The following is a 26,341-nucleotide window of genomic DNA, read 5'->3' as shown; positions in this document are numbered from 1 at the left end:
TTCTTGGATTTCGTAAGTGACATTCTCTGCTCATATCCTCTTACTTTTATTTAAATGAGGGCAGAATGAATCCACAATATATTTTCATCATCATCTAAGGCTCCAGGCACAGTGCAAACTCGAAAATGATAAACAAGTGCCCATAATGCCTGTTTATTCAGATTCCTCAAAATGAGAGGGTATTTTTTCATTTCATAAATAAAAGCTTTTGGGCTTTTAGGAACCCTTACTTCCATTGATTAGTTTTGCTGAGAAGGCCTGCAATGTTTCTTAATGACATGCTCCCACTTATCCACATTATCTTTGGTTTTTGATGGATTTTAAAAAAATTATTTCATGGGATGTGAGTATTATTGTCAATGTCAGAATTTATTTTCCATTCCCAACCTCCCTGGAAATGATTTGCTTGCTAGACTTTTTCAGAAGGTAATTAAGAGTCAAACTGCATTTCTATGGATCTAGAGTCACTTATTTCTGTCATAAATGGGTAACCCCTTATTTTTTAAAATGATGAGTCTTAGACCAAGATTCTCCCTTTCCATAGCTAGCTGTCTAGACCCCTCAGAGCCTTATTTGTTTCAAACAAGTTGTCTTGTTACACCTCAGCAAATAAAAGCCTAGCCTATCCAACTGTTCCTCATAATGTATTCCACCCATTTTAGACTTTCGTCTAGTGGACCTTCCCTGGATTGCTGCCAATGCATTTGCAACCTTCCTGAAATAAGGAGATCAATACTCCAGATGTGGTCTGACAAATGCCCTGGTGAAACTGAAGCATAAGCTAACTACTTTTGTATTCAATTCCTCCCACAATAAACAACACCATTTTAGTAGGTTTTCTAATTACTTGTTGTCCACAGATGAAACCTCTATGATTAACACATTAGGATACTTAGATCTCTCTGTATTTCAGAGCTTTGGAGTCTCAATTTTAAGATAATGCACTTTTATTTCTCTTGCGAAAATGGAAATTTTCACATATTTCCAAATTATACTCCATTTGCCAGATCCTTGCTTACTCACTTATCCTATCAATATATCTCTTTGTAGCCTCATTAAGTCCGTTTGCAACTTATTTTCCTATCTATCTCGTGTCATTAGCAAATTTTGTAACCACACCTTCATTTATTAAAATTCATTTCCATAAATTGTAAAAAAAGTTCAGGCCTCAGCACTGCTCTTTGCAGCAGACCACTCTTTATCTCTTGCCAACCTGAAAATGGCCCATTTATACCTACCCTCTGTTTCCTCTTAGGAAGCTAATCTTCAATCCATGCTCATATGTTTATTTTCATAACTTTTATTTTCCACAATAATCTTTGTAGTGACACCATATCCACTGTGTTCTGGAGATCTAACGAAAGTCCAACAGTTTTCTCAAGACCACCTCTCTGGTGATTATAATTTTCTTGAGCTACCCTCTCAGTTTCATTTTCTTTTTTAGAGCTATCCCTGCGATATTACTTGTGTCCACTAGAGTCAAGACAAATGCAAAATACCTGTTCAATCCACCTGCCATCTCCTCATTTTCCATTATTAATTCTTCATACTCTCAATAAAACCAATGTGCAGTTTGTTAACCCCCCCTCTTTTAAATGTCTATAGAAGCTCTTACTATCAGTTTTTATACTTCTAGCTCCCTTTCTCTTTTACTCTATTTTTCCCAGAGAAATCACAGGGATGAATTTGGAAGATATTGATAGAAGAATAGGAATATAACTAGAAAATGGAGATACAAAAGAGCACTGGTATAGAATGTGGTGGCAAACAAGGAGACTGCAAAATGAACATACATATCGAAAATCCAGCAGCTTTAGCTTTGAGACCACTCTGGATTTCTGACTTTCTTGGCTTATGAACATGGGATCCGAAAGCACTGGGAATGTTGCAGCTGGATGTGTGGTGTGACAGAGAATAGAGAAGACTGGGGGAGTCAGATTTTAAAGACTCAGGTCTCATGGGTGCTCATTTATCCCTGTTTCTGTGTTCTCTGAACATATTTATGAAACTGAAGAATTTAACTAAATACCAAAAATGTTTGGTTACAAACAACCTCAGCTTTTGGACTACTGGATTTTATAAATCCACCCTGTAGGAGTGAAGAAGATTGAATTAGACAACTATGCCTTATACTGGTTGTGAAATCACAGTGCTCACAGGATAGAATAGAGCCCCGAGCACTCATCTCATAAGCTTACATTGTGCTCTGCATCAAACAATTTCTCAATTTTTATATTAAAGTATTAAACAGTTTCAGCTATAGTTTCAACTATTTCTTGACTAAAAGCATTTCTTATGCCAGTGGGCTTGTCAGTAAAACAATTTCTAACCTTCCTGCTCCCAATTCAGATTTAAAAATTGATGACCTCTTCTTAATAATTCCCTACCTTGGGAAAATAGTCTCTCCAATTCTTCAGTCAAACATGTCCGGGCTCATTTTAAAAACATCTATTAAGTTTTCTTTTAATCTTTGCCGTGCCTTTGGATATAATTCCGGTTTTTCAAGTATTTCTTCTTCAGTCTGTTCACCATCTGACTGATTCTCCTGTATATGATCTCTCTATGGTTTCCTTGCTGTTTCCATCTTTGGGGAGCAGAGAGTGGACCCAAAACAGCTCATTACCCATCAATGTTATTGTAGAATGCTGTATACATTTATCATTGCCCCTTTCCTCTTAAATTCTCTCTCACGATTCATAAAACCCTACTGCAACTTTATCCTCATGCACTTACATTTCCAGAAAATACTTGAACACCCAGATCTCTCATCTTCCCACTTCAGTGTGTTTCCATGTTTTATTTTTCTGTCAAAAAATAATGTGTCTTAATCATCAATATTAAGTTGCATTTGTTACCTTTACCCAATTTGATTGACTCTGGAATATGACTCCCAAAATCATCTTTTCTTTTTATATATTATTAATGAATTTCTCAAACTAGATATGCATCCTATGCTTAAACTTTAAATAATCTGTAATTATTACAGCAAAGGATAATCACTTCCACTTCCTGCAGTACACCACTTCTAACTCTCTATAACCTAAACAACACCTTAACTGCTGATTTACAGATTGCCAATGAATTACAGTCATTGCTGCTACATCTCCTCTTATGCGTGTTTTATTTAAATCGATTCATTCATGATACATTGGCATTGCTGGCTGGGCTAATACTTGTTGCCTATTCACAGTTGCTCGGCCATTTCAGAGAGCAGTTCATAGTATACCACATTACTATAGGTTTGGAGTTAGCTCAGTTGGCTGAACAGTTGGTTTGTGATGCAAAGTGATGTCAACAGCGTGGGTTCAATTCATGCACTGATTGAGGCTACCATGAAGGACTCGCCTTCTCAAGTCTGCCATTCGTTGGAGGTCTGGTGAATGTGAGGTTAAACCACCACAAAACATTTCTCTATGATGACAGAGCAGCCTTATAGTCTGGTAAGATGATGGTGTCCAGTAACCACACCATGATGCTACCTCCCCTCCATTGTGAGGTGCCCTGCATCTATGAAAAATTGTCAAAAGTGACTTGCTAAAAAAAAACCTGATTAACATGCAATTTTATCAATTTTATTTCAAGTTATTGGAATGGAATCTATCGTTTCAAGGTTTTTTTTGATACAATTTGATCATTGAAAAGGAGAACAGAAAAGGAAAAATTGCATACAGAAACAGTGACCCTTCTGATTGCTAAAGAAGCTAAGATTGAAATGGATATTGGAAATCGAGACTTCGAGGGAGACTGAAACTGTTTAAAACCATATTAAAAAGGTACAGAGCCATCAGAGCTCAGGACAGGATAATGAATGCAGTGGTGCAGTACAGGTAGGTTGAAGACAGAGGCGAGATCCAGAAGCTGAAAATAGGCAAATATACAGTTAGTATAGCTGCTTTTGTTGACATCAGTGAATCTGCATCATCCAGATCACAGCAAAGTCAAGGAGGCTTTATAAACATGTGCCCTTTTGGAGAAGACCATGGCTGTGGAACTCAAGTTGGAAGGATGTTCCTGATGAGCGGACAGCCAAGAACCAGAGGTTACAGTCCAATGATATGGAATAGGCCATTTAAGGCTCAGCTGAGGAGAAATTTCTTCACTCACAGAGTGATGAGTCTGCGGAATTCTCTACCACTGACAACAGTTGAGGCCAAAACATTGAATGCTTTCAACGAGGAATCGGATACTGTTTTTAGGGCTAAAGGGATCAAAGGGAATAGAGTTAAAGCAAGAACAAGGTACTGAACTGGGTAATCAGCCATGATCATACTGAATGGTAGAGCAGACTCAAAGAGTCGAATGGCCTACATCTGTTGCTTTTCTTTAATATTTTCTATGTTTCTATGAGTTCAATGTGCATTGTAGTTGTCTGGGAATCAGGCTAAATCCTAGAATAGGAGGAGCTGTGATTTCCTGTGAAGAAGTCAGAACTTTGAAGACCTTTGTGACTGAGATCAAAAGCCAATATGCTGAGCTAATGTGCACCATCTGTGAGAGTTACCCCTGCTGTTTAATGTGTAATTTACGGTTCATAAATGACCACTAAGTTAAGTTAACTTTTAAGTTAATTCTGTGTTTTAGAGTACAGTCAAGAGTGTGTTTAGTGCTCGCTTTGTACGACTCTTCTATATTAAAAACTCTCTTGTCTGAAACTGTGCAATCTTGTAACTTAATTCTTTCAGTAAATGACCGAGCTTTTGGAATTCTACTTTTGCAGAAGTACCAGTCTTGACCAAGATCATAACATTATGGATTCTCAATAACACCAACAGACTGTTGACTAATTGAGCTAGTCACCTGATTTCTTCCCAACCTCATTGAACAAAAGAATTGCATCCCAAGGTATAATATGCATTTTCTTCTAATTTACCCAAATGTTCACTTTCATCATCACTTATGAAAACAAATATTTATTTAACATTCCTGACAGACTTTGTACTTTACAATTGGACACCATCCTCTTGCAATCTTCTCTACTCCTTTACTTGTTTATGCTCCAGCCACATCTGCTGCTTGTCTTTACTTTTTGTCACGTACAAATGTTCAGATGCTGTTTATTCTTTGAACTGTCTTTTCACCTCCTCACTACTGATCTAACTATTAGTTTTCAAAATTATCTGCTGAGTTAGTGTGAAACAAATTACTTGTGAGTTACATTATCCAGTACTTTCCCATTCATACCAAAGAATCCCTATGGTATTGAAACAGGCCCTTTGGACCAACAAGTCCACATTGACACTCCAAAGAGTAACCCACCCAGAACCATTCCCCTAACTAATGAACGTAACCTACACATCCTTGAACACTATGGGCAATTTTGCGTGGCCAATTCACCCTAACCTGCATGTTTTTGGATTGGGGAAGTAAACCGGAGCACTCAGAAGAAACTCGTGCAGAGATGGAGAGAATGTGCAAACTCCATGCAAACAATGTCCCGAGGTTGGAATCAAACCCTGGTCCCTGGTGCTGTGAGGCAGCAGTACTAACCACTGAACCACCATGCCACCCATATATTCAAGCCAATTATGTTTTGGTCACAATTTCACAGTTCTGTTATTTCCAAATCAATCATTTGCTTCAATTCATTACCCGGATTTAAATCAATAAAAGCAAATTACTGCGGATGCTGGAATCTGAAACCAAAAGAGAAAATGCTGGAAAATCTCAGCAGGTCTGGCAGCATCTGTAAGGAGAGAAAAGAGCTGACATTTCGAGTCTAACTGACCCTTTGTCAAAGTTCAAAGGGTCAAACGTCAGCTCTTTTCTCTCCTTACAGATGCTGCCAGACCTGCTGAGATTTTCCAGCATTTTCTCTTTTGGTTTAAATCAATAAATATCTTTTTTAAACTAAACAACTTGAGATTTCAAGCATGGGAGTCCTCAATGAGGCTCAGATAGAATGTCATCAGATTGGGCTATGTAAACCAAAATCAAGACACTAAAAAAAATTCGTTGGAGCTGAATGGTGCACAGCAACCCTTTAGGTTATTTATTAATATGGTGGGCTTGTCTTCATAAAGCAACTTGGAGCAATTTAAAAATTGATGTCAGCATGCAGAGCACGGAAAATCCATGAAGCAGTAAACCAATAGATAGAAACTGGTATACTACAATTACAACGGGCAAGAATCAGAATCATTTTTCTGAAATAAAAATTGAAATCATTTTGATACACACTCATGAGTCAGCATTTGAAAGAGAAAGTTGAGTTGATACTCTAAGTAGGAACCTTGCATGGAATTGTTCTAAAAACAAATCACCTGAAATAATAAAATCTAAACATTTCTAGTTGTGATAATGTTTTGCAGATGCAATTGATATATTTCAAAAGAGGTTTTAATTAATGTCCAATACACAGCCACTGTTGAAAGGATAAAATAGTTTTCAAGTATGGCGATAAGTATTTGTATGTGCTAATTTTACCAACAATAATTTTTAGCCATATTTTTATTTCCCTTTCAGATGCTGTGCCTATCCAGCATCTTCAGCTTTTCCTTGTGTTTATTTATAGTGTTCACAGATCTATTATTTTCATGGCTGACAGAACCGCGACAAACAGATATTTTTGAAGATTAAAGGTAAAGTCATCATAGTCTTATCAGACCCTAAGACTGCTCTTGTGACTGGTGGTGGTTTATTGTGAGGGTCACCACGACTCAGGTGAGGGGAGAGGTTGTGAAGAGGAGTCCGTCATGATAACCTAAGCCAGTGTGAGAACTGGACCCATGCTGTTGGCATCAGTCTGCATTGCAAACCAGCCATCAAGCCAACTGAGCTAACTGGCTCCCGGTTGAAGACTAAAAAGCATTGAATATGTAGCTAAAAATTGCTGACTGATTGTTCAAAGAGATAGGTGTTGCTTGTGTGGTATTTTCCCAGGTGAACTCTCTTGGCACCTCTACTAGTGATACTTGGTTTAGGTTTTTGGAGCAGTTTGCTCATCCGCCTTTAAATTTGCTTTCCTTTAGGCCTAATACTGATTAATGGTAAACAACAGACCACTGTGGAGTATCTACAGGCATTGTTCATAGGAAACAAGACAGTGGATACTGCAAAAGTCAATATGCCCTGACAACATTCTGGAAATGGTATTGAAGACCCTGAGTCTAGAAGTGGCCTGGCCCTGAGCCAAGATGTTCCAAGTGCAACTACAACAATGGCATCTTCCCTGCAATGTGGAAATTTGCCTAGGTATGTCCTGTGTGCAAAAAGAAGGATAAATACAGCCTAGCCAATTACAGCGAATCAGTTCTGTAGAAAGGTCACAGGACTCAAGACATTAACACTGTTTTCTCTCCACAGACCTGTGCCAGTCCTGATGAATTTTCCTAGCAATTTCTGTTTTTGTTTCATTCAGATCTCCAGCATCTGCAGTTCTTTGTATGAGCACAAATCAATCTATTCTCCATCATCAGCCAAGTGATGGAAGGATCATTGACAGGGCACTCAATTGGCAATTAACAATGAAGTAAGCTGCTCGCTAATTTCCTTTTGGTTCTGCCATGGAGACTCTAAACCTGACCTTATTACAACCTCAGTCCAAATCTGTACAAAAGAGGTGAACTCCAGAGGGGAGATGAAAGTAACTGCAATTGACAACAAGGCATTATTTGACTAAGTGTGGCATCAAGAAGCCTGAGCAAAACTGTTGTCAATGGGAATCAAGGGAAGACTCTTTGCTAGTTGGAGTCACGCCTGACACAAAGGAAGATGGTTGTCATTGCTGGAGGCCAATTTCCAAGCCTCAGGATATCAATGCAGGACTTCCTTAGACAAGTGTCCAGAGACAAACCAGTTTCAGCCACTTCATCAATGATCCTCCTTCCATCATACATTCAGAAGTGGGGAGATATGTTGATGATTGCACCATGTATAGTACCATTTGCATCTCTTCAGATACTGAAACTGACTATGTCACATGCAGCAGAATGTGGGCAATATCCAAGCTTGAACTGATAAGTAGCGAGGTCATATTTGTGCTGCACAAATGTCAGGGAATGACCTTTTCTAACAAGAAAGGATCTGACTATCGTGCTTGAAGTTCACTGGAATTGCAATTGCTGTACTCCCAACTATCAAAATCCTGAGGTTTACCATTCACTGGAAACTGAACTGGATTAGCAACACAAATACTGTGGTTACACCAGAAGGTCAAAGGCCAGGAATTCTGTTGCAAGTAACTCACCTCTAGTCTCTCCAAAGTCTGTCCACCATCTCCAATACACAAGTCAGGAGTGTGATGGAATACTCCCCATTAGCCTGCTTGAGTGCAGCTCTAATAACGCTCAAGAAGCTTGACATCATCCAGGACAAAGCAGCCCACTTGAGTGACAACCAATACACCACCTGCAACACTTGCTCCCTTCATTGATGCACAGTACAACAGTCTGCATCATCTATAAGATATACAGCAGCAACACACTAAGGTTCTTCTGACAGCACCTTTCAAACCTCCTGCACTTGCAAAGACAAAGGCTTTGGATGCACATAATACAACCACCTGCAAATGCCCCTGCAATCCACACATGATCCTAACTTGGAACAAGGTGAATGTTCCTTCACTGTTGCTGGGTCAAAATCTCGGAACTCCCTTCCTAACAGTGCTGTGATGTTCTTATACCCACAAGACGAGAGCAGTTCAAGCAGACAGTCCACCACTAATGTCTGCAGGGCAATTATGTTAGGCAATAAATGTTGGCCTGGACTGCCAATGCCCATGTCCTATAAACAAATTTTAAAAAGGCTTTTTAGCATGATAGCAATTAGTGCAACCGCATTTAGTCTGGAATATTATGAGAACCTTAGTGAGCTGGGACAGACACGTCTGCTCCTTGTCTCCATTCACAGATTGTCTGTGACATCAGTGGTATTGGCAGAGCCATTGTAACACAAACAATAACCCTATCAGAATTGTCACCTTATACAACAATTTAATTTGTTTATCTTGGTAGGTGGTCATTAATCATTGAGTGTGGTGCTCGAAAAGCATAGCAGGTCAGGCAGCATCCGAGGAGCAGGAAAATCACGTTTTGGGCAAATGCCCTTCAACAGGAATCCTGAAACATCGGTCTTCCTGCTCCTTGGATGCTGCCTGACTTTTCCAGCACCACACTCTCAACTCTAGTCTCCTGCATCTGCAGTCCTCACTCTTGCCTAGGTCATTAGACATTTTTGAAGTCTTAGTGATTACAACATTCAGTATTAGGAACTGATTTCTTTTCTTAATGGAGTATTTCAATCATGTTTCAGGGTACAACAAATCCTGGTGTTTCTAGTTTAAATAACATTATGTTTGGAGCAGATGTCGGTCAGTTTCTTCCAAAGGTTGGTGTAAAGTGAACAAACAGAAGAGAAAATGATTTTCTATTGTTACATTTGGAAATACATTTATTTGTATACTTAGCTAAGAATTCAAGAATCTGAAGTTTTCACTTTCACTTTTAGGATTAGGATCTATGACCCACATTTCATCATGAACATGTGATTTTTATTTAGCTGGTGGGCAGTGGAAGGGTTGGATTTTGGGCAATGAGCAGCTGGTTGATTGTACGTCATTGTGGCACATGCTAAGGACATGAAACGCAGTACACAAATACAAAATCTTTTTTTTTTAATGTTTGCAATATCCCCACAATGATGGCACTGTTTTTAGCTTAAGAATCTAAGTGAAGGGTCGAGAGATACTGTTCACAACAGGCAAGTGTGAAGAATGCAAAGGAAACAACAGCCACCACTTTGAGACCAATGGGCTGAAATTTGTACAAAGTTATTGCACAAGAGCATAAATGACTAAGTGCAGAGATGGCGGAGGAAGGAATATTGCCCAGACACCGGAATAGGTTTCTGATTTTCTCTAATTATTGCTACATCCAATTACACGGGGAAAGAATGATTGCAGATGCTGGCCACCTGAAACTGCTGGAACCACTCCATTATGTCAATCTCAAGACTGAACCTTATGCCATCTGCATGTTCACCAACCAAATGGCCACGTCTCGAGGTCTTGGGGGGTTGGTCCTCAGTCAAATCAAACAAGACAGCTTTCAGTCAGGGCCCAGTATAGTAAGTCAATATCTGTCCACAAGCTTGGACATAGTGTATCAGCTTCATGGAGCTGTCAGGGTCAGTAGGTAGTTATCAATCCAGTTTGGGGAGTAGATCACAGTCAATCCTGCAGGACCAGTAAAACCATTTTGAGGATTAGGGAGAGGTCAGTCAAGCAGCTGTGTCAGAGATCAGTCAGGAGTCTAGTCACACACATGTCAGGGCTGACCGCCCAAGTCATTCAAGGGATTGGGCGATAGCCAGTCCTGGCAATCAGCTTAGTGGAAGTCAAAAGCCCATTATCAGGGGCAACCTGTTAGAATGCAGAGAGGACAATCGCTGTGAAGGAGGGGAACTCCCTAATTGGCAGGAGACAACATTGCATTGGAGGACATGGGTCACTGCAGAAGGGGAGATCATCGATGGTCACAGTCACCCTGGCCTCAGTGGGAAGGGGGTGCAGAGACAGTGCAGTGGTTGGATTCATGATTCGATTGAAAGGTGACATTGCAAATCAGACTGATATGTGGGAGCATTTAGAAGTTCAGTAGTAATGGGTCCAACAAAGAGTACCAGGGTGAAAGAATATGGAGTTTTGAGGGGTGCGGGGGAGACTTGATGACCAGGCTGAGCCTGAGACTCACTGTACCAAGTGTGACCTGCACTGCCGTCCATTCTAATGTGGCTTGCAATGGAAATGAAAATAACTGCGGGCACAAGTGAAGTATCCAGATTAAGTGTCTTCTCCCCATCTGAGCGTTAAGGTAGGTGAGCACTTTGGTGATAGTGACCACAATTCGGATACGTTTACTTTAGCGATGGAAAGGGATAGGTATATAATACAGGGCAAGAGTTATTGCTGGGGAAAGGCAATTATGATACGATTAGACATTCATAGGATGGGGTAGGAAATTGCAGGGGATGGGCACAATTGAAATGTGGAGCTTTTTCAAGGAGCAGCTACTGTGTGCCTTGCTAAGTATGTACCCGTCAGGCAGGGAGGACGTAGTCGAATGTGGGAGCCGTGGTTTACTAAAGAAGTTGAATCTTTTGTCGAGAGGAAGAAGAAGGCTTATATTAGGATGAGACATGAAGGCTTAGTTAGGGTGCTTGAGAGTTACAAGTTAGCTAGGGAAGACCGAAAGAAAGAGCTAAGAAGAGCCAGGAGGGGACATGAGAAGTCATTGGCAGATAGGATCAAAGAAAATCCTAAAGCTTTCTATTGGTATATCAGGAATAAAAGAATGACTGGAGGAAGATTAGGACTAATCAAGGATAGTAATGGGAAGTTGTGCATGAGGAGATAAGGGAAGCGCTAATTGAATATTTTTCCTTAGTATTCACATTGGAAAAAATCAATGTTGTTGAGGAGAATACTGAGATACAGGCTATGAGACTAGATGGGATTGAGGTTCACAAGGAAGTGCTGTTAGCAATTCTGGAGAATGTGAAAATAGACCCCTAGAAGATGGGATTTATGCTAGGATTCTTTGGGAAGCCAGGGAGGAGATTGCAGAGCGTTTGGCTTTGAGATTTATGTCATTATTGTCTACAAGAATAGTGCCAGAAGACTGGAGGATAGCAAATGTTGCTCCCTTGTCAAGAAGGGGAGGCGGGGGACGGGGTTAGAGACAACTCTGGTAATTATAGACCAGTGAGCCTTACTTCAGTTGTAGGTAAAGTGTTGGAAAAGCTTATAAGATTTAGGATTTATAATCATCTAGAGAGGAATCATTTGATTAGGGATAGTCAACACAGTTTTGTGAAGGGTAGGTTATGCCTCACAAACCTTATTGAGTTCTTTGAGATGGTGACCAAGCAGGTGGAGATTGTAAAGCAGTTGATGTGGTGTATATGGATTTCAGTAAGGCATTTGATAAGGTTCCCCATGGTAGGCTATTGCACTAAAAATGGAGACATGGGATTGAGGGTGATTTAGTGGTTTGGATCAGAGATTGGCTTGCTGAAAGAAGACAAGAGGGTAGTGGTTAATGAGCAAAGTTCATCCTGGAGTTCAGTTACTAGTGGTGTACCGCAAGGATCTGTTTTGGGGCCACTGCTGTTTGTCGTTTTTATAAATTACTTAGATGAGGGTGTAGAAGTATGGATTAGTAAATTTGTAGATGACACTAAGGCAGGTAGAGTTGTGGATAGTGCTAAAGGATGTTGCACGTTACAGAGGAACATAGACAAGCTGCAGAATTGGGCTGAGAAGTGGCAAATGGAGTTTAATGCAGAAAAGTGTGAGGTGATTCACTTTGGAAGGAGTTATAGGCATAAAGAGTACTGGGCGAATGGTAAGATTCTTGGTCATGTAGAACAGCAGAGAGACCTTGGTGTCCACATATATAGATCCCTGAAAGTTGCCTCCCAGTTTGATAGGGTTGTTAAGAAAGCATATGGTAGAAGGATTGAGTTTTGGAGTCACGTGGTCATGCTGTAGCTGTACAAAACTCTGGTGCGGCCGCACTTGGAATATTGCGTACAGTTCTGGTCACCACATTATAGGAAGGATGTGGAAGCATTGGAAAGGGTGCAGATGAGATTTACTAGGATTTTGCCTGGTATGGAGGAAAGGTCTTATAGAGTCATAGAGTCATAGAGATGTACAGCACGGAAACATACCCTTCGGTCCAACCTGTCCATGCCGACCTGATATCCCAACCCAATCTAGTCCCACCTGCCAGCACCTGGCCCATATCCCTCCAAACCCTTCCTATTCATATACCCATCCAGATGCCTTTTAAATGTTGCAATTGTACCAGCCTCCACCACTTCCTCTGGCAACTCATTCCATACACACACCACCCTCTGAGTGAAAAAGCTGCCCCTTAGATGTCTTTTATTTCTTTCCCCTCTTACCGTAAACCTATGCCCTCTAGTTCTGGACTCTCCCACCCCAGGGAAAATACTTTGTCTACTTATCCTATCCATGCCCCTCTTGATTTTATAAACCTCGAGAAGGTCATCCCTCAACCTCCAACACTCCAGGGAAAACAGCCCTAGCCAATTCAGCCTCTCCTTATAGCTCGAATCCTCCAACCCTGGCAACATCCTTGTAAATGTTGAGGAAAGGTTGAGGGACTTGAGGCTGTTTTCATTAGAGAGAAGAAGGCTGAGAGATGACTTAATTGAGACACATAAGATAATCAGAGGGTTAGATAGGGTGAACAGTAAGAGCCTTTTACCTTGGATGGTGATGGCTCGCATGAGAGGACATAAATTGAGGAGTGATAGATATAGGACAGATGTCAGAGGTAGTTTCTTTATTCAGAGAGTGGTGGGGACATGGAATGCACTGCCTGTCAACAGTCACAGACTGGCCAACTTTAAGGGCATTAAAATGATCATTGGATAAATATATGGATGAAAGTTGAATAGTGTAGAATAAATCGTCTTCATATTGGTTCCACAGGTTGGCGCAACATTGAGGGCCGGAGGGCCTGTACTACAGTGTTACATTCTATGTTCTATGGCTCAACTTGTAAATGGTGTGATGTCCTCCAAGAGCCAATCACATTAATCAGGCACCTTCACAGAACAGGTACAGAGTGAAATCATCTGTAATCATAGTATCCTGCATAGGAAATGCATACAGTGTCCAATTATCCCGGTCGCAGGTCCCTTGACTACTTCATTGGTCATTGCAGATTGAAGCTAGTCATCTCTGTGAAGTAGATGTAATCAAACGCAAGGTTATAGGAGTGGCATTTGCAGGTCACAATTGACAAAGACAATGTAAGATTTGACAGGCTGCACAATCACTTTAACTGTAAGTATTCACCAACATGCTCATATGTACAATGGTGTTTTTATTGAGTGACTTGTGGTGAGAGTACAAAGCATTAGTAATTGTGCAACACTTCTAATGCCCTTCTTAATTTACAATGACATAGCTTTTGCTGCATTCACCAGTCTAACATCACCCTGACTTTAAAGTTCCATGTTGAGGCATTCCAAGGCCCTCCTTGTCAGAGACCTCCACATTTGACTGTATTGAGGACTACGCTAACCCATCAGTTGGGAGTGCTGCAAATTTTGACTGTTCACATTACTAAGGACCTGTTCTGTTTCTGACACGCCTCATAATGGATCTTTGGAACCACGACCAATTGATCTAGTCACAGTCGGGGTCACTATCACTGTAGCCAAAGTGTAACAAAGTGTTGCAGAGAAATTGAAGAATAATAGATGAGTCAGCAACCTCCAATGGTTGCCATTCTGCCTACAAATGAAGAGGCTGCAGTTGTATGTCCCTCAAGTCTATCATCGTCTAAGCCATTTCCTTCTGATGAGGGAGACGTGATGCCACTGTGTCCTGAAGATTTGTCAGGATGCTGTCACTGAACTATACCAACCGTTGGAGCAGAACCTGCAATACAAGGTGTAGGAGCCCATCCTATCCTGGCGGTTAGCAAGTTGACAGCTGTGCTAAACATATATGCAACTGGCTGCTTCCAAGGATCCACTGGGGACCCATGTGGGGTCTCACAACCCTCAACTCGTAAATATATCATAACTGTTACCAATACAATTTTTACCAGATCACACCACTTCATCTCATTTCTCAGTGATAAAGTCAGTGCTGCTCAGGCATGAGGTTTCCCCTAATTACGAGATGCTACAGAATTTATACACATTGAAATGAGAGCATCATATTATAATGTAGCTGAATTCATCAACAGAAAAGGGTTCCATTCCAACAAAATCATCTGTAGTTATTATCACCACAACTTAGAAGTCTGCTCCAGGTTGCCTGGAAGTTCATATGATATTTATATCTTTGAGAATACTGTATTCATGTTCCTGCTTGAATCAAGGACCAAATTTATTACAAAAGGATGGTTACTAGGATAGAAAAGTTACCCACTGTAACCATGCTGATGACTTTGTTATGCAATTGCTTGACTGAAGCCTAGCATGGATGCAGTGCAACCCATTCATTGACCAAAATCACCATGAAGCAAATGATAAGCCTGTTGAATATGAGGTTCCGTTGGTGGACTGTCCTGTAGAGGCCAGAAGTTCAGTTCAGACATAGTGTACCATGTATTCCTTATATGCTACACATCTACAGAAGCATTGAGAGGATGCAATGAACTCTGAAGAGCTGAGAGAGCAGCAGTAGTCTTCCAAGGAGAAAGCTAAGGATACTGAACAGGAGATGCACCACTTTCTGCATGTTAAGAGTGCAGCAGTGTCAAGTGCAACAAGCTAGACTAGACAGTAAATGTCAGTGAGTTCTAGTGATCCTTACTGACTGTAAAATTGTTGGTGCTTTCCTGGCACTTCACTTGTTTAGCACATCCCTCACTTTCAGCTGCTCTTCCCTAGTATCAAGCTAGACTAGACAGTAAATGTCAGTGAGTTCTAGTGATCCTTACTGACTGTAAAATTGTTGGTGCTTTCCTGGCCACTAAGAGGCTGCTGTTAAAAGCACTTCTTCTCTCACTATTTGACAGGCAATTGACACCTTTTGGAAGGCACTTCACTTGTTTAGCACATCCCTCACTTTCAGCTGCTCTTCCCTAGTATCAGTCTTCACCATGGCATGGCAGTTCCATCGACCACCTCTGTTGAGGGGCAACTACAGAAACCATACCACCAATGATAGCAGCAGCAGTAACACCAACCCTAGCTCCAAATGCTTTCTTTTTATTGCACACCACTCTCCTCATAGAATAGACATAGAGAACCAATTGAAAGGTGGCAAGACCTCCCTGAACAGTGGATCTACAAGCAATGGATCAACTCTAAATGCCTGCGGACATTTATAGTCTCCTGGAACCAGGTTTCCTTCGTCTTTCACTTTCCTCCCTGGAGCGTCAATGCCTCGTGTTGCCAATGGGACCGATGGGGTATCTGCTCCAGAAGACCACCTGTCCTCCATCTCCTCTGGCCTGAATATCACCCTCTGGTAAATTAATATGCTTTCTTCTCCCTCAAAGTGAGAAAGCATTTTGAGCTTCAAAATGGCTTGTTTGGAGAGGAGGAAAGCATACCATTTCTAGATGGTGAATGTGAAGCGTAGATGTGAGGGGACAATAGACTGTGGTTGAGGTTTGGCTGCTGGGCAGATGTGAGGGCTTGCAGAAAGAATAATGAGCAGAATTGTAAGCTGTGTTGACTTGAGGAATACTATGCAGGAAATGTTATTCTTTGAGATTTTGGAGAAGGTTTGTAGCTCAGGTTGTGGATCAGATTGTTGGTTTGCTTGCTGGGCTGGTGGGTTTGTTTTCAAATGTTCTGTCACCATGCTAGGTAACATCATCAGTGAGTCTCAGGTGAAATGTTCTGTCCCGCTTGCTATTGATGTGTCTTGGCTTGTTGTGGTAGGTGGCATAATTTCTAGTTCAGTTTTTGAGAGGTTGGCAGATGGGGTCCAAATCTATTTGTTTGTTAATGGAGTTCTGGTTTGAATGCCAGACCTCTAGGAATTCCCGTGTGTCTTTGTTTAGCCTGTCCCAGGATGGATGTGTTGTCCCAGTTTAACTAGTGTCCCTCTTTGTCTGTGTGTATGGATACTAGTGATAATTCGTCATGTCTTTTGGTGGTTAGTTGGTGCTCATGAATCCTGGTGGCTAGTTTCTTGCTGAATATTTTGTATATGATGTTCGTTCTGCTGGCTGTGGTTATGGGGTCCTTTAAATTCATCAGTAGCAGCTTCAGTGTGATGGTAGGTTTGTGGGCTACCATGATGCCTAGGCGCCTGAGTAGTTTGGTCGTTAATGCTAATACAATGAAAGCGTTGAGCTTGGCACCCGAATGTGTTACGACATTTGCCAGTCATGCTCTTCTGAGGTCATGGATCCTCTTGGTGCAATGTTATCAGGGTGGAGGAGACACACTTCTGCTGCTAACTTCTACCTTACTGTCATTTCTATCTGTGGCTGCTGGATTAGAGAGATTATTACCTTCCTTCCATTCCTGGGAGAATTCACCTCAGAACAGCAGGCCCTCCAAGTAAAACTGTGAAGCCCCAGGAGCAGTCTTCCAGGTCTAGTCCCCATTCCTGTGGCTACAGCAGGCAAAGTTCTAGGTGCTGATTAATCTTTGTAATCCACACCCATTGTCCTTTTCATTAGAAAGCCTCCTTTTGACCCAGTGGATGTTCCTTATAGGTTAGGGAGCCTAGTGGTGGAATATAGTCCTGGGAAACAGTCCCAGCAAAGGTTGCCCATTAGGAAAAGCATTCCCAACCTAGAAATGGTCCAACCATTCCATCTGGATCATAGAGTCACAGAGATGTACAGCATGGAAACAAACTCTTTGGCCCAACCAGTCCATACCGACCAGATATCCCAACCCAATCTAGTCCCATTTGCCAGCACCCGGCCCATATCCCTCCAATCACTTCCTATTTATATACCCATTCCGAAGCCTTTTAAATGTTGCAATTGTCCCAGCTTCCACCACTTTCTCTGGCAACTCATTCCATACATGGACTACCCTCTGTGTGAAAAAGTTGCCCCTTAGGACCCTTTTAAACTTTTCCCCTCTCTCCCTAAACCTACGCCCTCTAACTGTGGACTCCACCACCCCAGGGAAAAGACTTTGCCTATTTATCCTATCCATGTCCCTCATGATTTTATAACCCTCTATAAGGTCACCCCTCTGCCTCCAACGCTCCAGGGAACACAGTCCCAGCCAATTCATCCTCTCCTTATAGTTCAAATCCTCCAACCCTTGCAACATCCTTGTAAATCTTTTATGAACCCTTTCAAGTTTCACAATATCATTCTGATAGGAGGGAGACCAGAATTGCATGCAATATTCCAACAATGGCCTAACTAATGTCCTGTACAGCCACAACATGACCTCCCATGTAAGTGGAAACGATTCCACCCAGCTTCTTGAATGTGGAGTTTGTACATTAAAAGACCAGTATCAAGTGACCATTGCATACAGATTTGCCTAACTGCTCGGCAATCCTTGAGTCAAACACCCATGTTCAACAGTGACTTGAAGACACAGCTCTATGGATGCATTCATATGAATATGAATCCTGGAAACTGAAATTCACATCTTTATTTGCTTTGAAAGGAGTTCCTTCGATCAGCTGAATAAGAGACAAAGAGGTTTGCAGTAACAAGAACTGTAGAAAGAAAAATCAGAGAAAGGCACAGCATTTAGGAAAGCACTGAAAACTTTCTAGACAAGTTAAAACTACATCTATTTTATTTTAAAATATTTTCTGTGTTAATTTCACTCAGTCATTAATGACCACAAACTCTGCCATCAGCATAAACATGCCTGACTCCTGTCTTTCTGTGTTATTTTACAAGGTGTGACATTTACATGGGAAAATGTTAAATCACAGTGGGACATCGCTTCCTACTGGTAGTTAAAAGTTGACTGTCTCTAAATGACATTGATTGCACATTGCGGTTGCTCTGTGCCTTAGCAGAGGCATCATTCATATGGGTGGAAAATGCACAGCTCAATAATTTTAAAGATGCATCCCAGTACAATTTTCTTTTAACATTTAAACATCGTTCCCTTGCCCCTACATTTCGTTCTATGGAGTTGGAAAAATATCCTCATTTCTTTGTTTTTTAGACTCAGGTTGCAACGAAAAGACTATATTTTTCACATTGTACATGGAACATGAGTGTCGCTAGCTGGCCAGCATTTAATTACATGTCCCTAGTTGCCCTTAAATTGGTGGTGGTAAGACGCCTTCTTGAACTGTGTTGTGGGTTAACCCACAATGCTATTAGGGAAGGAATTACAGGATTTTGACCTAGCAAGTGAAAGAATGGTGATGTATTTCAAATTCAGGATGGTGAGTGGCTTGGATGGGAACCTGCAGATGGTGATGTTCCCATCTTGCTGCTGCCCTTGTCATTCTAGATACAAGTGATCGGGATTTGGAAGGTGCTGTCTTTGGTGAATTTCTTGTAGATATTATACACCACTATTACTGAACTTTGGTAGTGCATGGAGTGGAGATTTATGAATATGGTGCCAATCAACCCAGGTTGCTTTGTCCTGTATGGTGTCAAGCTTCCTGAGTGTTTTTGAAGCTACTCTCATCCAGGCAAGTGAAAAACTTTCTATCACACCTGACTTGTGCCTTGCAGATGATGGACAGACTTTCGGGAGTCAGGAAGTGAGTTACTGACCTCAATATTCCTGTACATTGTCCAAATCAGGTTGCATTTGAACATAGACTGTTTCAGTATCTGAGGAGTCGCGAATGGGCTGATCATTGTGCAATCATTAGCGAACATCCCCACTTCTGACCTTATGATGGAGGGAAGGCTATTGGTGAAGTAGCTGAAGGTGGTTGGGACAGGAACACTACTCTGAGCAACTCCTGCAGAGATGTCCTGGAGCTGAGATGACTGACTTCCAACAACCAGAACCATTCACATTGTCAGGTAAATGCCAGTATTGTAACTGTATTGGAAAAGCTTGGTTAGGGGAGCATGAAGAGCTAAACTTCTGAAGAAGAGTCACTGCACCTAAAACATTAACTCTGCCTTCTCTCCACAGATGCTGCCAAACTTGCTGAGTTTCTCCACCAATTTCTGCCTTTGTTTCAGATTTCCAGCATATGCAATTCTTTGTTTTGTTACCTCTCTATTTTACCTTTTCTTTAGTAATTCAAAAAAGTCCAGTCAAAGGGAACACTTGGAAGCAGTGGCAATGTTCAATTGATTAAAATTTCAAAAATGCTCATCTTTGGGCTGAAACCCAAGTTGCCAAGAAAGCACACACTTGAAGCAAAAAGCATAATCATCAATAGAAGTTGCTTCTTGGAGCCTTGACTGAATTATTACAGACACTGCAGAAGCTGTTGCACTCAGTGGAGTCACTGGGGGATGATCACAGGGAGATATGTGGCTTGTACATAGGTGGCTTTGCCTGCTACCCTAAATGGCCACTGCAGAAACTGGACACTAGGTTGACCAGGAGTTAGGCCTCCCACTTAGATATTCAAGCTACCCAATTAAATTAAGATGTCCATTCACTCTGCCTAAAAATGAGCAGTGGAACTAGCACTTGTATTGCTGAGGTATAGATAGTGGTAAATAATTATATTATGTGCCCACTTTACACATTGAAAACAGGTTAAAAGGGTGGTTAAGAATGTTCTTGCCTTCATTGCTTAGATCTTTGAGTATAGGAGTTAGGATTGAAAATGTGTTGCTGGAAAAGCGCAACAGGTCAGGCAGCATCCAAGGAGCAGGAGAATCGACGTTTCGGGCATAAGCCCTTCTTGGAACCAAAACGTCCAAAACGTCGATTCTCCTCCTCCTTGGATGCTGCCTGACCTGCTGCGCTTTTCCAGCAACACATTTTCAGTTCTGACCTCCAGCATCTGCAGACCTCACTTTCTCCTATAGGAGTTAGGATGTCATGATGAAGTTGTATAATACATTAATGAGGCCCCTTCTAGTGTACTGAATGCAGTTGTGGTTGCCCTGTTATAGGAAGGATATTATTAAGCTGGAGAAGATTCAGAAAAGATGTACCAGGATGTTGCTGGGAATGGAGCATTTGAAATATAAAAATAGATTGGGAAGGCTGGCACCTTTTTCACTGGAGTGTAGAAGGTTGAGGGGTGACATTATTGAGGATTATAAAAACATATGCGGTGTAGACAATGACAAGAGTCTTTTCCCTAGGGTGGGGGAGTTCAAAACTATGGAACATATTTTTAAGGTGCGACGAAAAAGATTTAAAAGGTACATGAGGGGTAATGTTTTTACACAGAGTGGTTCATATGTGGAATGAACTGCCAGAGAAAGTGATGAATGCAGGCACAGTTACAATGTTTAAATTACATTTGGATATGTTCATTCGTAGGAAAGGTTTGGAGGGATATGGGCCAACCACAGGCAGGTCAGAGTAGTTTAGTTTGGGAGCATGGTTGGCATGGACTGGTTGAACCAAAAGTTCAACCTGATGAAGGGCTTTTGCCTGAAACATCGATTTTCCTGCTGCTCAGATGCTGCCTGATCTGCTGTGCTTTTCCAGCACCACTCTAATCTTGGTTGAACCAAAGAGTCTGTTTCCATGCTGTGTGACTCTCTAATTCAAATCAGTTTCAAATGTCTCAGTTATTGTTTAATTCATTTCTCTTTTGAACAGTGAATTAATCTTCTTAGTATTCATATTTATATATTTGAATATTTTTTGACAACCAAAAAACAAACTTTTACTTTTTAATTCATTGTCTCATAGGGTGGTCCTCATCTTATTAAAAATAAATCACACTTGAATGTATCTTGAAGTTATTGCAAAGATTGATACCTCCTCCACGTTATTACCTCATAATCAGCAATGACATGTCAGATCTTATTATTGTTACAAGTGCTATGATGGTTAATAGATATTTTATTTAAATGCAGGAAAGATCAAGGGTTTTGATCACTCAATCACAATATTCTGTATGTAGCTTGTGAATCACACTAACAGAAAGCGAATCAGTCCTTTTGCTGCAAAGATTTCAAAGCTTTAAAAAGGAAAGAACTGAAATCTCTTTTTCTAATAAATAGGACCGTGACTCTATTTTCTTCACAATCATGTTTACTTACCATTCTGGACCAGATGACTGTTTTAAATTTCACTAAGACAGCAAGTATTATTTCTGGCTTAAAACACATGGTCTATAAATTTTCTGCCGTCACACCCAGCCATGATGGATAGGAAAGGTGATAGGGAACCCTATGGCAGCTTTCCCATAATTATCCCATTTAATGACCATTCATGGGTCACATCCCACCCCAGTCTCAACTTTGAGGCCAACAGGTTATCCTGCTTGGTTTTGGAAGAAATAGAAGGTGACTCTGTTACTGTCCCCTTCCCCAAGGTGACCGTCAGGATATCTCTGGTGCATTCTTCATGCCTGTCCTTCCAATCGTGTCCTCCACCTCATTTACCATCACACCCCCCAGTGTTTCTGTTCCTCTACACTACCTTGTCTGGGCCTTACCTTCCTCCTTGTCTCAAACTCTAGGCATCTTTCTATCTTGGCATTCAGGCACCTTAACCATGGAAATGGCTTGTAGACCCAGTAGTAGCCTCTGCTAGTGACAGTGATGGAACTGTCAAAGCTTGGGATGCATGTCACTAGCCAATTAACGCTCCTAGGGGACAACTTCCAGTGGCTTGCCCAGGATATCTACAGGCAGTGAACTTCTCTCTCCAACCAGCCATCAAAACTGAGCCTGGGCCAACATTCACATTAATATTTACTTCTAGATTATTTGATCTCTCAAGTCTGCTCTGTGATTTAGCTATCTGATTGTGGCTATAACTCCACTTTCCGGCCCTCATAATCCTTAACCTTCAACTCCCTTATTGGTTAAAGCCTTGTGTGGTCTCCTCACATTTAAGACCACCACAAAGCAAATTGACAAAATATGTTAAAGATGGGTTTATATTTACTTTACAAGGAGAGTGTCCGACAAGCTGCTTGAATGCTGTTTACAGCCTAGTAAGCAGTCAAATTCCCAACATTAATATATGAGATAATGTAAAATACATTTTGTAAAAAGTTATTTTCATTATACAACAGACTTCTGTGAATCATACAACAGGCTTCTGCGACTCAAATAAGACATGTATGCTGAATTAACATCCGGATCTGTGTAATGTGTGAAAATGTTTGATCATTTTGCCACAGAGGTTCCAGGTATCATTAATATTGAAGCTTTAACTTAAAATTCAGTTCCTTTTCAACAAGAGATATGACTCGGGAAGGAACTGTATATTCATACCAAGCAGTTAAAAAAAACTCATTCATGGGATGAAGATGTCACTGGCAAGGCCAACATTTATTGCCCATCACTAATTGCCCAGAGGGCAATCAAAAATCAACCACATTGCTGTAGGTCTGGAGTCACATGTGGTCCAGACCAGATGGGGACATCAGCTTCCTTTCCTGAAATATATTAGTGAAACAGATGGGTTTTTCCTGACAATCAACAATGGTTTCATAGAAACCCTACAGTGTGAAAGCAGGCCATTTGGCCCATCAAGTCCGCATGGACCCTCTGAAGAGCATCCCCCAGACCCAACCACTTACCTTATCACTATAACCCTGCATTTCCAATGGATAACCCACATAGCTACACATCCCTGGACACGATGGGCAATTTAGCATGGCCAATCGACCTAAGCCTGCACATCGGTGATGATTAGATTATCCTAATTTCAGAGATCTATTGATTTTAAGTTCCACCATCTGCTATGGCAGCATTTGAAACCTGGGTTTGCAGAACATTACCAGGTCTCAGGATTAACAGTCTTGTGATAATACCTATAGGGCATCACCACCCTTTGTACGGACTACTCCCTGTCCTCAGATCAGAAAATAAACCTTCCATGCTCATTATTATGCAGTCAGACCTTTTCAGAACAGGAAGTGGTTTCTGGTGGTTGAGGTTGCAGGGGATCAGTGACAGGGAAAATCAGGTAGCAACTTTAATTAACAACTTGTTAGCTACTTCCTCAAATAGACATTTAAAATTTTACTCTTTCATCAGATGTAGGCATTACTAGCAAGGCCAGGATTTGCCACTCATTCTAATTGCCCTTGAAGAGAGTACCTTCATAGAATGCTAGTCAAACACTTTACTGTGGATCTTGAATTAGCTGTTGGCTGGATCAGAAAGTAGCGATAGCAGATTTCCTTCCACTAAAAGAATGTTAGTGAACCAGATGGGTTTTGTTTAAACAATGAATGCTAGTTTCACAGTTACCATTACCAAAACTAGCTTTACATTCCAGATTTATTAAAGAACCTTAAGTTCCATCAGCTCTCACTGATGCTGTTAGGACTCCATGGAGTTTGAGCCCATGTCCTAACAGCATCAGTTGTGAACATTAACGAACATCAAGGAACATTACTGCTACATCATCACTGTCTCTCATTGTAGGAGAAACGGACCTGTCTTGCTTCATCATGAAAAAAAAATGAGATAATTTAGTAAGATTTGCTGAGAAAGGCAAAGTTATCTTAAGAGGAGAGCAGAATAGGTTCGCTATCCCTTATGCCTAATTCCTCCGCCTCCACCGCCCCTGCTCTCGAGAGGACCAGTTCCACCAGACAACACCACCAGATGGCCTCCTTCTTCTGTTATGGACTAGGCCAGACCACTCAAAACATTCTGAAGCAGGCAACCTAGACCATAACTTTGCAATTCGTTTTGGTAAGTGTACAGAGAAAATTACCCGGAGTAAGTTAGCTAGGTCGACCACCAGTCAAAGATTTATTCACAAAATTACACAATGAAACACAAAAGAACAGAATAAAGAACCCCTACAGAACTCAGTCTATCCAAGCTCGACTTCATTACGCTGTTCCGAATATACACAACAGCCCCAATAAGCAAACCCCCTTTAAAAATGGAACACATGCTTCCAGGTTGAAGTTAGAAGGGCAGGAGAGAGAGAGTCTAGCAGCCTGTTTCCACACAGCTGAACTCCTAGCTAGTTCTGGACAGAACTGCTCAGCTAGAGAACTGATCACACCCCTTCCATTATACAGGTCATTTCTAAAACATAACCACTTTGGCCTGAAGTCTCATCTGTTTACATATAAACAAAAGGCCTCTCAAAATCCTTTTTAATCTCTGTACCAAACTCATCACCTCGGAGCCAGGATGGTTTTATGATCCCTTTGAAAAAAAAACACGGACACAGTATGCTTCAGAAAAAAGGGACCAGTTTTGTGACACTTCAAAGACCACATTTTCCCCTCCCACGTGGTCGATGATGCCCTCCAGCGCGTCTCATCCACTTCCCAAGCCTCCACCCCTGAACCCCACCCCTCCAACCGCAACAAGGCCAGAAACCCCTGATTCTCACCTTCCACCCCATCAACCTTCAGATACACCGCATCATCATCCACCGTTTTCACCACCTACAAAAGCACCCCACCACCAGAGATATTTTTTCCTCCCCACCACTATCTGCTCTCCATAAAGACTGTTCACTCCGCGACTGTCTTGTCAGGTCCATGTCACCCACCAACCCACCCTCCCCTCCTGGCACTTGCCCCTGCCACCACAGGAATTGCAAAACTTGTGTCCACACCTCACTCCCACCACAGTCCAAGGCCCCAAAGGAACCTTCCACAGCCATCAGTTTTACCTGCACTTCCACACATGTCATTTGCTGTATCCTTTGCTCCTGATGCGGTCTCCTCTACATTGGGGAGACAGGACGCCTACTTGCAGGATGCTTCAAAGAACATCTCCAGGACACACACCAACCAACCCCTCGCCCTGTGGCTGAACACTTCAACTCCCCCTTCTACTCCACCAAACACGTGCAGGTGCTGGGCCTCCTCTATTGCCACATCCTAACCACACGACGCCTGGAGGAAGAACGCTTCATCTTCTGCCTTGGGACCCTCCGAGCACACGGCATAAATGTGGATTCACCAGTTTCCTCATTTCCCCCCCCCACCTTATCCCAGATCCAACCTTCTAACACAGCACTGCCCTCATGACATATCCTATCTGCCTATCTTCCTTCCCACCTATCCACTCCACCCTCCTCTCTGATCTATCACCATTATCCCCACCTCCACCTATCTATCGCACTGTCTTGCCCCCAGCCCCACCCCCTCCTCCCATTTATTTCTCCTTCCCTTGGCCCACAAACCTCATTCCTGATAAAGGGCTATTGCTTCCCCTGCTCCTCGGATGCTGCCTGACCTGCTGTGCTTTCCAGCACCACACTCTCGACTCTGATCTTCAGCACCTGCAGTCCTCACTTCCTCCCAGGTTCACAGCATGCCTTGTACAGAGAAACAGCTGACCCAAGAAAAATGCTCGAGCTCGTGAACAGGATAGTACAGCTCATTTATTGTTTTCTTTTAAACAAGGAAGTAATGAATTCAGTATCAAGGTAAAATTAGCTGTGCTCATTATGTTGTAGGTTCAACTGCCAACTGCAAATTACGTCAGTTTAATAGCCGTAACTGGCTAATAAACCGATTTATTTTACAGTGCAACTTCTAGAAGATTGGAGAAATACAGAAGATTTATACATGAGGATCACGGAATCCAGTTTCTATGACATGGGGGTCGAATTAATACATTATCATGTAATAGTTGCTAAAATCCACAAGTTTTTGTTTTTATAGTATCTAGATTCAATCCAAATCTTTGATGCCTGTCACATAGTTTACATTTCTTTCTCATGCACTGATGCTTTTTGCATGTTATTCGGTAAAATAAAACTGAATAGAAGATCACCTTTCCAAAGTCAATCACATTCACATTAAGACACCTATCTCTCAAAATCGACCATGCATTAAGAGAGAAGACGACAG

General features: G+C 41.5%; 1 protein-coding gene across 3 annotated transcripts in view; it reads right to left on the bottom strand.

The window, feature by feature from the left end:
* The window catches only part of kcnh3 (potassium voltage-gated channel, subfamily H (eag-related), member 3), a 664,660-nt gene that overhangs the window by 322,578 nt on the left and 315,741 nt on the right, over window positions 1–26,341 (bottom strand). The window lies entirely within an intron of this gene.

The sequence above is a fragment of the Chiloscyllium plagiosum genome, chromosome 7 (assembly GCF_004010195.1).
Source record: "Chiloscyllium plagiosum isolate BGI_BamShark_2017 chromosome 7, ASM401019v2, whole genome shotgun sequence".
Lineage (NCBI taxonomy): Eukaryota > Metazoa > Chordata > Chondrichthyes > Orectolobiformes > Hemiscylliidae > Chiloscyllium > Chiloscyllium plagiosum.
Note: the sequence above shows the minus strand (reverse complement) of the source record. Positions and strands in the feature narration are given on the sequence as shown.